Here is an 8,251-nt window from a genome sequence, read left to right as displayed (position 1 = left end):
GGAAAAGCCTTATGTGATTTAGGAGCGAGTATAAATCCTTATGCCTTTTCACTCTTTAAACGTTTAGATTTGGCAGAGATTTCCCCTACTAATGTAACTCTTCAGTTAGCTGATCGATCAATAGCTTATCCTAAAGGAGTTATAGAAGATGTACTAGTAAAAAAAAGATAAATTTATTTTCCCTATAATAGTCCCACCTGATTGAGAGAAAACATTTGAAATAATGTGTGATGCTAGTGATTATGTTATTGGGGTTGTTTTAGGACAAATGCATAAAATTTTTCTTAAAGTTATATATTATGCTAGTAAGACTCTAAATGATGCTCAAATTAATTATACTACTACTGAGAGAGAGAGTTATTAGCTATTTTTTATGCCTTTGATAAATTTAGACTTTACTTAATTAGAACTAAATGCATAGTGCATACAAATCATTCTGCTATAAAATACTTAATGCAAAAGAAGGATGATAAACTAAGATTAAATAGATGAATGCTTCTATTGCAAGAGTTTGATTTTACCGTAGTTGATAGAAAGGAAAATGATAATCAAATAGCTGATCATTTGTCTAGAATAGAAATAAAAATATAACTAATTTTGCAAATGAAATTTTAGAAAATTTCCCCACTGAACAGTTATATAGTATTGATGAAATGGATGTACCGTGGTATGCTGATATAGTAAATTATATTGTAAGTTACATTCTACCACTTGATATTAAAAATCCACAATTAAAGAAATTTACATATGATTATAAATACTATTTTTTGGATGACCTATATTTATATAAACAATGTAAAGATCTAATTATTAGAAGATGTGTGCCTTATGAAGAAACTCAAAAGTAATTGAATGATGCCATAATTCTGAATTTGGAGGACATTTTGGAACAAATAGAACTGCATATAAGATTTTTCAAGCTGGATTCTATTAGCCTACTCCTATTAGCCTACTCTTTTTAGAGATTAGAGATGTTAATGAATATATTAAAACATGCGATCAATGTCAGTGAGTAGAAAATTTTTCTAGAGGAAATGAGATGCCTCTAAATTACATATTGGAAGTTTAAATTTTTGATGTGTGGAGTTTATATTTTATTTGACCATTTATGATTTCATTTGGAAATTTTTGCTCAGAGTGTTTCTAAATTTTTAATTAAAAATATTTTTTCAAGATATGGAAAGAGTAATTATTACTGATGGAGGATCTCATTTTAGGATTAAGAGAATAAAAAAATTGATTAAGAAATATGATATTATGCATAGATTCTCTACTGCTTATCATCCTTAGACTAGCGGTCTAGCAGATATATCAAATCGTGAGATAAAACAAATTTTAAACAAAGTTGTAAATCCTTATAAATTGGATTGATCTGCTAGATTAGATACTGCATTATGGGCATACAAAATTGATCATAAGGTTCATATAGGAATGTCCCCATATAGACTAATTTTTTGAAAAACATGCTACTTACCAGTAGAATTGGAGCATAAAGCATTTTTGGCTATTAAAGAATTTAATTTTAATCTAAAAAATGCTAGTGAGAAAAGATTATTGCAACTCAATGAACTTGAGGAGATTAAAGATGAGATTAGAAATAAAGCATATGATAATGCAAAAATCTATAAAGAGAAAATGAAAATATGACATAATCGGAAGATTATTAAAAAGAAGTTTGAACCTGGATAAGAAGTTTTATTATATAATACAAAATTTAGATTATTTCCAGAAAAATTGAAATCCAGATGCATAGGACCATTTAAAGTGATTAAAGTCTGTCATTATGGAACTGTTGTTATTTAAGATCCTAAAACTGAAAAGAAATTTAAAGTTAATGGGCATCAATTGAAATATTATTATGAAGGACACATGCCACAATTTAAAGAAATTTTGATGTTAAGTCATCCTGATTAAACAATGGTATGTCGAGCTAACGACGTTAAACCAAACGCTTTGTGGGAGTTAACCCATATATAAATCTATATATATCTATATATTATTATTTTGTTTAATAAGTATTTTTACATATATTAGTAGATAATAATTCTACACAATTTAATATATTATAAATTAAGTTAAATATTGGTATTGGAAGAAAATTTGGAATTAAAGTGAACGAAAAAATGAAAGTCGCAAATTTTGGCCATTAGCGCCGACGATGCCCAAGTAAACGGACTTCAGCGCCGACAACACCAATTGGGAGCGCTGACGGTGTCGAGAGTAGTTTGACGGTTCAGGATAAATTTTGGCAAACTTTGGCGGGATTTTGCTACCTAATAACCACTGGGAGGTATTTTTAAAGTTCTAAAAATTGCCTTGGACAACTAGAAACTTCCTATTTTTGAATTCCATGGCTTCTGATTCCAGAAATACTTCAAGGTATGGAGTTTTCAATAGAAGAAAGTTTATTAGTTTCGATGCACAGAGATTATACAAAAAATTTATTATGAAGAAGAGATTGATCAAGGAGAGAGGTTTTGTTAATAATGGATTGATCAATCCAGGTTCTCTGATTGATAAGATCATTGTGCAAAGACGATGGGAAGTTCTGTGCTACACTACCACTGCAGTTATTGTACCTGTAGTAAAGGAGTTTTATGCAAATTTGTATGGGATTACCCAAGGAGTTGTCTTCATATGAGGTAAGGCTGGACCATTTACTTCTTCGAGGATTAATGAATTGTATATGATAGAAAATGATGCAATCTGTCATTAAATTTTATCCCTACACAAGATTTGATGAAAGATGTCTATAATTTTCTGACGGATGAAAGTGATATGTGGGAGATACGATATGAGGGATATGTTAGTTTCCCTGCTTCATCACTTAATCCAATTTCAAAGCAGTGGCATTTCTTTATTTCTACAGAATTACTCCCTACTATGAAGATTAGTAGAGTCACTAAATAAAGTGCTATTTTAAATTACTGCATTCAAATGGAAAAATCCATTGATATAGGATCTATCATATTTAAATTTGTTATGGGTGAATGGACAAATTTATGGACTTGGGCATCCTTTCACAATTTTCCTACTTTGCAGTCAATCCCAAGTTCCATATGAAAGTTGGGAAAAAGTTTTATTACCTTGGGAGCCCATGCTTCCTATTGATGATAGTTATGTTTGGAATGGGAATGAAGAATTAGATGCTATCCTAGATCATTCTTCGCATGCTTCAACCCCATTGATGCCACCAACAGTTGGAAGTTCACTTGCTTTGGAGAAGAAAGTGAAGGAAATTGAAAGAGAACTTCAAAGTATTATGAATGCAGTGGGAGAACTTAAATACCCATTTGATCACCTAGATTGGATAATGAACGAGAATTTTGATCATACTAGAACTTTTGAAGTAGGATTGGTTCGGATGTTCGAGGAAAAAGGATGGGGCAAACAAAATTGATGGATCGAAGAAAATTTGACATATCAATTCCCGTACCAATCCTTCTACAACCTATATGTTCATTATATGTCAGTTCATTACTAATCAATGGGAGATATTAGAGGAGGAGACAACACTGAGGATGAGGCAGAAAATTTAAAAACTTTAGATTCTCTACTAGTTTAAAAATATTTATGTATTTAATGTGATTGTGTGGATTTGATTTGGTTTGATTTGTTTTTCTTTAGAATTCCGAACTTTGATTACGTGTATAGTTTTGTGTTAGTGTTTAGTGTTGTGGCTTGATTTCGACGTTGATTTATAATTAGTTTGCTTAATATGTGTGAATGTGTGATTTGAAAAATGTATTTGTAAAAAGTGTATTTTTCATATATAAAAGTTAGTTTGTTGTTGTTTGTGAAATGTTTTTTGGTGAATTATTATTAGATAAAAATTTGCATTTAAAAATACTAAAAAATCTTGGAGTAAATTGAAAAGAAATTGAAAATTTGAAAAATCAAAACATTAAAATTTCAGGCCTTCAGCGCCCTCGACCCAAGAGCAGCTTTTAACCTTTAGAAATTCGTGATTTTCACTGTTCACCACCATTTTTACCCCTTAAGTTACCTTCAACCTTCAGTTTTCGTACTTAGGGCTGGACCTTGGGTGGATTTGAGGTGATTTTGAGGCAAAGGAATTTTGGATTTCATCTTCTATAGGTAAGAGCTACACTTTAAACTAAATTTTTTTTGATTTTCACCAAAGATTTATTTCACATTGCCTAGATCCAAAAATTTTGGAATTTTTTGAGAAATTTTGAGAAAATCCTTTGGTGAAGAACTCTTACTTAGTGGATTTAGGTTTAAAATGTTTTACATTGTGATTTTCAGAATTTTGGGAATTTATTCTGATTTTTTATCAAACTTTTCTTAGATTTCCTATGGCCCCAAGAACGAGCAAAAGAAAAGTAGATTATGATGAGCAAAAATTTGTCAGCTTCAGGGCTAGTGCTTGATTTAATAGTCTACTTGAGCATATGAAAGTAATTTCGGATGGTGGTTTTAAGAATCCTAGAGGACAAGTTGAACGATTAATTATTGCCCGACAGTGGGAAAATTTATGTTATTTTACTGTTGATGCGATTATTGGTATAGTTATGGAATTTTATGCCAACTTTTTGGAGGCTTCTGACAATTTTATTGAATTTACTCCAAGAAAAATAAATGAGTTTTATCAGTTAGAGGATGTTTGTGGATGTCAGTATAAATCATTTTATGCTACAAATGAGGCCTTAGATGAGGTTATTTATTTTCTGACTAGTGAAAAAGGAACTTCAAAAGTGAAGAATGAAGTTAAGGTAAACTTTCCTCTTTCTATGCTTAATGTAGTATCTAAGGCCTGACACTACTTCATTTCTGGAAGAATGATTCCGACAAACCATCATAGTGAGGTGACCAAGGATAGAGCCATTCTGAACAGAGCCATCCTAAACTTTTGTATTCAGCAAGTGATGGACATAAATGCAGGCTCTATTATTTATATGAACACTAGATCTGTTGCTTTGGGAGAAACCATTGGTGGTTTGGTACACCGTGCACTTATTTACATACTCTGTGAACAAGCAAGAGTTGATTTTAGACCTGTGGAAGAGAGGATTGAGCCTCTGAGACCGACCTATTGGGCCTGCCAATATAAATACCTATGAATCTCATGTTGATTGGAGATCTGGAAGTAAGACCAGAGATATTCCTTCTACTTCGAGGACCTCTACTTCTAGTGACCCTACTAACCGAGAACTTTTAGACCAGATGATGATTCATCATGGAGATATCTTAAGAATGAATCATAGGTTGCAAAACATGGATGCCGGAAATGCTCACATAGATGATTTGATTCGATAAAAGTTTGAATATGATGCTACTTATGATGATGCATTGGTGAGATACATCAAGGGTGATCATTTAGTTCAGTTTCCCACTCACCCTATTTTTACTCCATATCAGCGAAAAAATCTGGATGTAGATGAAGAAGATGATGATGATTGGTGGATTTTCTTTTAGTGTTTGATTGTACTCTGTTATTGTGTGTTTGTTTTTATTATATTATTGAGACTATTTGTTAGATTGTCAGACTCTGTTTTGCTGTTATGTTGTGTTGTGAACTGTAGTTTGTAAAACTGTTTTCATTTATAAAATTCAGTTGAGTTGTGTTGTTAGTTTCAGTATTTTGTTAAACGTAGTATAATTAACTCTTTCTCAACAGATTTTATATGTATTATGCACAATTTAATGTTTTAAGTATTGTAGCTTTTCATATTAGCACATGTAATATTTCAGAATTGAAGTTTCAAAATCAGAACCTTCAACAGGTATGTCTTTTCTTTATGTATTTAATATTTTCTTTCACCCTTTATTTTTTCAATTCTTCATGCTAATCCTTTTTAAAGAAAGAAACTTAATTTTATTTGTCCTCATTTAACTATATTTTCAAAATTTTAAATTTAACATGACCTTTGGTATTAGGGGTTAACTTTAGATAACCATATTTATGTTTCTAAATATATAGTAAACTTAAGTAAAAATTTTCAATAATAAAGGTTAATTCTAGAGAGTAAGATATTTGGTAAAAGAGAATAAGACTGTGTTTTTCTATTTTAAGTAAAGAAATTTGAATTTTTGAAGTATTAAAAATCTTAAAAGATTCATGTAAATAGAAAGGAATTAAACTTTATAAAATCTTTAAGCTAATATAAATTTTTTAAGTGAAGAAATGTAAAATATTTAACTTTAAGAAGAAGACAGTGAAGTTCAAAATCATTAAGAGCTATCTAGATATAGTAATTCTCACATAAAAAAAAGGATTGAAAATGATCCTGAAAAGAAAAGAAAAAGAAAAAGAAAAAGAAGTGGAGAGAAGCTTGAGGAGATGCCTAATAAAAAATTGGCTTCACTTAAATCAACTTAAGGAAGCATACTTAGCCACATTTTCTAAACTTTTATTTGAATGTTAGCTTATTTACTAGTAAAGTTTTATGAAGTTCTTTTTCATATGGATATTCTAAGTAACTTTAATATGACAATTTACAATTTTTCTTGAAAAGAATAGAGAATCATAAATCTTTGACTTGATTATTGAATATTCTTATATCCTTAGTATTAACTGGAGTTATTTTGAATTTTTCTTAAGATATGCTATTTTGTTTAGAGGACTAAAGTATGGAAATCTAAAATGTAAATTATTTACCATCAGTCATATTTTTATGTAGTAGAGCAGTTACTTGAGGACAAGTAACATGTAAGTTTGGCCGATTTTGATACACCAAAAATATATGCATTTTTATACCCATATTTTATACTCATTTTTTGTGATATTGCACTTTAATGGAAGGTATTTTGATGTTTTCTTGTAGGTTGTTGATGTATCAGACTTGAAGGAAAAAGGAAGCAAAAATGATGTAATTTATAGTTAAAATGACATTTTTGAAGAAATACTCAGCGTCGACAGTGTCAAGGGCAGCACTGACAGCGCAGACCAACAGAACAGACAATAAATTTTACTCAGCACCGACGACGATAGGACAACGCCAATGTCGGTTCAACAACCAATTCTAGAAGATTTGCGTATTTGGACGCTTTTTGAAGAGATTTTGGAGGCTTATTGGAGAACCGACTTGATGCTCTATATGGGGCTGAAATTGATAAAAAAAGAGGACTTTTGGACTCTAATCAAATCTTCTTGACTTCTCATTGCCCCAATTCATTCTCCTACACACTATCTTCATTCCACAAACCATTAAGAGTTCATTTTTCATATAATTAAGAGTTTTTGTAGTGAGATTAAGTGTGAATCTTTCTCTAAGAGTGTTGGAGAAGGGGAAAAGTGAGAGATTTCTTCTTCCTGCATTTCCTAGGAAAAGGCTACAAGGGATTTACTTCGAGAAAGAGTTTCAAATAAGTGTTGTTTGTTTAATAGTGTTGTATGAACTTTCTTTTATATATGAAATTTGTGTTTTGTTGTATCTTTCTCATAAAGTCTGAGTAGTTTCTTTTATCTTTCCCCCTACAGATATGATGAAATGAAGAGATAAAATGGACGTGCCAATATTAAAATATAAAATAAATTTTGATGAATTTTCAACTTCGAACTTAATTTACATTTTGATCTGGCCAATTGAATTGCTAAAATGTATTGTGAAACATATGATTGAAGAAATGGAGTATGAGTTCTACAACAGACTGAGGATCACATTTGATTCCATGAAGGAGAAATTCGTTCATGGAATTAAGTGCAAAAAAATAGAGAAATATACTTTTTGGGTGTAGAATTGGAGAATCTTTAAGGTGACAGACTAAAATCCCCAATTCAGTCTTAGTGTTTAAAAAATAAAGCGAGAGTTAGCCTTCAGGTGAAGGGAATGGGTGGGGAACTCTGGAGTGGGAGCCGGTAACCTCCTAACCTAGCCACAGATTTAGGGACTAAACTTAGGATTAGCCAATGATTTTCTATAACACTGTATCAGGGTAGAGAATTAAAACTGCTCCTATTTGGCACAGTACATATTATAAAAATTTATCTCATCTCATTTCACCAAAACCTCATTGTAGTGGGAAAGATGCTTTTTCACATAAGAAATATTAATTACATAAACATAGTTTAATAGTTTAGTAGTTACCGTTTAAACTTTGCATTTCTGTTTTGCTAATAGTTAAGTAATTTAGTTTTGATAATATCTTAAAATTTAAAATTAGTGACAATGATTTTATTTTACTTTCTGTGAATTTCCTAGTTAATTTATCATCTCAAATTTAAACCTTCCTCGTGGGATCGATATTTGGGGCTTAAATAGAAAGTCCATTATTACTTGATAACGAT

This window comes from Phalaenopsis equestris, unplaced genomic scaffold, assembly GCF_001263595.1.
Source record: "Phalaenopsis equestris unplaced genomic scaffold, ASM126359v1 Scaffold000722, whole genome shotgun sequence".
Classification (NCBI taxonomy): Eukaryota; Viridiplantae; Streptophyta; class Magnoliopsida; order Asparagales; family Orchidaceae; genus Phalaenopsis; species Phalaenopsis equestris.
This window is presented reverse-complemented; position numbering follows the sequence as displayed.